The sequence below is a fragment of the Xiphophorus maculatus genome, chromosome 9 (genome assembly GCF_002775205.1).
Source record: "Xiphophorus maculatus strain JP 163 A chromosome 9, X_maculatus-5.0-male, whole genome shotgun sequence".
Taxonomy (NCBI): Eukaryota; Metazoa; Chordata; class Actinopteri; order Cyprinodontiformes; family Poeciliidae; genus Xiphophorus; species Xiphophorus maculatus.
In genome coordinates this window covers 16,903,804-16,907,763 of record NC_036451.1, presented here as the reverse complement: position 1 = coordinate 16,907,763, position 3,960 = coordinate 16,903,804, and positions in this window count along the sequence as shown.

Genomic DNA, 3,960 nt, shown 5'->3' with positions numbered 1-3,960 from the left:
GGAAAAGAGTGACAGACATGAAGCAGGACTCCTTTTAGTGTGTTTGAGTCAGTGTGTCTGCACGGGCTACATGTTAATAATTGAAGGCTACTTGAGATCACTGGTTATAACAGCAGCCTAGTGGCAGTTCTGCTTTCCTGCTGTTTAGTGACACTGTATCCTAATACATCCCCCTCAGACTCATTTAAATAAATTGCAGAAAGCAACTAGCAAATGTTTTAGGCTAGGACAAAAATAATTTTCATGGAAAGTGACATGTCCCTATAAAGTTCACACACTTAATCCTGAACACTGCCCACCCCAGATGCATCTTACCTCATTTTTTTTAAACTTTGCTTTGAGACTTTTCATAATGTCTTGAACTGGAATGCAAAAAGACAACATTAGAAACACAAATTTGGCGTTGTTCTAGGCCTTATATACCTTTTAATATCACAAGTAGTCCCATAACCCAGGAAACAGCAACTTTTGAAAACACATAAGGCACTAACCAAAGACTAAATATTAAGCTCTATTAAATGGTAAATTAAATAGTAAATGTTAGCTGACAGGCAAACCTACCGCCTACCTGTGGATGTCAGTCCAGTTTCAGGTAGGTGTTTCACTTGCACATCAACTGCTCACAGAAAAATACTGAATTCACTGCTGACTGCCCGATGCACAAACAGAGCCCGCCCCAGTCCGAAATCAACCAATCAGCAGCAAGCACAAGGTCGGATCAGCGGTTGATTGGCGATGATGGATTGCAGCTGTCGACTTGTCTGTTGAGCGATCTTTCGACGCACGAGCATTCACGAATGTCGTTTTTCTTCGTTTTAAACCAATGTTGACAATTGTTCATGTGTTCACCTCTGAATAAAGAGTAACAGATTTCTTTGTCCATTTCAAGCTCGTCTTATCAGCTTAGATTTCTACACAGTTAGTGCCGGGAAAGTTCCTGTCCAGAGATGTTGGGCGGTCTCCATGGCGTCACTGTGAGTTTGACCAATGGCAGAAAAGGTATCTCAAGACTGAACAGAAAAAGCACAACACGTTTATGTATTTTTATAAACTCTAATTCAGTCCGATTTAATTTTATTTTTAGTGCAATACAATCTTGTGCTATGAAACTAATATATCTATCTATCTAATATATATATATATATATATATATATATATATATATATATATATATATATATATATATATATATATATATATATATATATATATGAAATAACAATTTGTAAACTATTGCAGCATAGTAATAGTTTACAAATTGTAAATAAGTTTGACCAAAGTTCTATAATCGCTCAAGAGTTTGAGCCCAAACAATAAGGTAGTGTCTATTTTTAAAAAACAATTCACATGAGCCACCAAAAGAGGGCAGTAAGTGCTAGGCAGATGAAATTACAGAAATCAATTATTTCTCCAGTTTTGCTTTTTTCCAACTCCTTTGATAACCGCAAAGGGTTTTATTAAGTTCAAAGCTTTCAAAAATAACTTTTGTTGTTCAGTTATTATGTAATTAATATCTACCTCCCACTGAATCCGGTAGAAAAACTGGGGATGTTTATAATGTTCATAATACTGAAATGCCAGTTAAGCCTGAAATTCACGGGAATTGTTGATTCCATATATAGCCTTTTATAATGAGACAGTGTTATTAGTTCTCTGATCAATTCTATAGCACCCTTGTGCTGTTTCCTTTTTAAAAAATGTAATTAGAGTGTGGGCTGTTATGCAGCTGTTTTTCTTTCTCCATGAGAAACGCATAATAAAATGGAAAGATACCTGTTTGGTTGCCTGCAATTCTGTGTCTGACGATTCCTCTTAGAGAGCTCCTGATTTTCATTTCAGCCTGACCTATATTCACTCCTTTTTTCCAGGTTAGTTTCAATCTCCTCATCCATAAACTCCTGAATCTCAGTCTGGACAAGATAGGAACATAAATTAAATATTCAATGTTGCTTTCCTGTGAGGGGGAGTTTTAAAGAACGAGCTGTACAGAGCGAACTGAGTGGATAAAAGAGGATGGAGAAGGGACAAAAAGGGAAAGATTGATGCAACATGCAAACATATGACATGAGAAAAAAAGGAAATCATTTATGGCAGAGAAAAGACAAGAAGGGGATAAAGGAATTTGCAGCTCTGTAGTTTTTGTTGACATATGGGGAAAAGATTACATCTCTGACTTTCTACTAGTATTTTTTGGAAAGGTATGTGTTTGTGGATTGTTAGCGCAATATGTCATTTAATGAATCAATTGATTTAATTCTTTTTCTGTGAGACATTTAACACTGCATTCTAAGCCTTTTGACATGTGAAAACGAGACTCTGAACAAATAAATCTTTGCATAAAGAGAAAAAAGGAGATCCATTAGGTTCTTCCACTTTTTATAACAAATGTGTATACTTGTTGCACATTTTCCCCATAGTGATAGACCTTTTAAAACAGTATAAGAGGACTTGAAGGAAGACAGAAACTATGAATGCATTACACCTCCACTCTCAAAGTTTCAATATGAAACAGTTAGTAGAAACGTCCCAACAAGCTGGAATACTAATTTAGAGGGTTTCTCACCAACCCCAACCTCAAAATATAATATGGATGCCGTCCAACTTCTTGATAGCTGTACTTAAACACTATTTATTTACGCTTCTGGTTCACAGCTGTATATCATTAAGACACAGCCTTATAAAAGTTTTGTTTGGAAAAAAAAAATTGTGTATGTTCAAAATGCATGAAAGTACATCTGTATCAGCTTATATTAGAATCATCTCATAGATCCAGTTTCAATCCTCTGATCTGCAAAACAATTTATATGATCTTATATCATTCTCAGATCCAGGGTCCAGCAGAAGTAAATAAAAACTTTTGTTGGATCTCCACCACAGAAGTTCACTGTCCTCAGTGACAGATTTTAATATGTTCAAAATGTCTCATTGTGACAAAGCTTAGGGACAGCACAAGTATGAATTACAAAAAATGTAATAAATTGCACCCATTATAAGATTTCAACTGCTTTTTTCATGTTTTGTGAATAAGGAGTGGGGGTTCCCAGTGTTGTTTGTAGTCAAGGCAAGGATGTTCAAGATAACCATGAGGAGTGATTTAAATTGGACTGTAGTAATAGATAAATAAATCAAATAAACATGGACGTACTGGATCTGGATTTCTTTTGATCCAAAACCAGTGTTTGTTCTTGGTGAACAATTGTTCCGAGTGAACATGCAATGGGGAGGATGTGAAAGTCTAGATGTCATAGTGCTGATGGCTGTGATGATGGCCATGGTGGGGGTGGATTGTAGCTCGATGACCTCATACAGTCACCCGCCCCCTGGGAGAAAGTGAGCTCACAAGAGTCGTAAAGAAAAAAGGCATTTACGATCTTTTAACAGACTCATATGTGCCTCGCTCAGTGTAGCGTACAATCCAATTTAGCAGTCTGGACAAAGGATAATGTGACATGTGGGAGAAGATAAGTGAGAAAATGTAAAACATCCAGGAGGCAGAGTGTATACACTAAAAGAATACCTCTTTTAAAAATAAAACTGGACAAGTCTAATTGATGTTTTTGTTAGATTGTCTTGTTTCATGTCCACATCTTAATCGGTGCCTGGTTTATCTCGCTTGGATCAGTGGATTTCTCGGTTTTACGCAGTCCTCTCTGGACATCTTCTGGCGCGTTATCTCCTGACACCAAAAATAATTACCAAGACGTTAATTGACTTTCTAGCATAAAAAGAAATGCCAGTGATGTCATGCCAATGCATAATTCACACCTGAGAAATGTGTTTCTGCCAGTAGACTCAGTTGCGTTGACGATGGTTTGGAAGAAGGGGATCTATTTCTTGTTGCCTGGCGCATGATGTGTACAGACATTTGAATGAATGAACGCTCTGCTGATTGCGAAAGGCAGCAGGAGGATATTCCTCTGGGACTGAAGCGCCTCCCCTTTAATCGCTCGGCTGAGTTG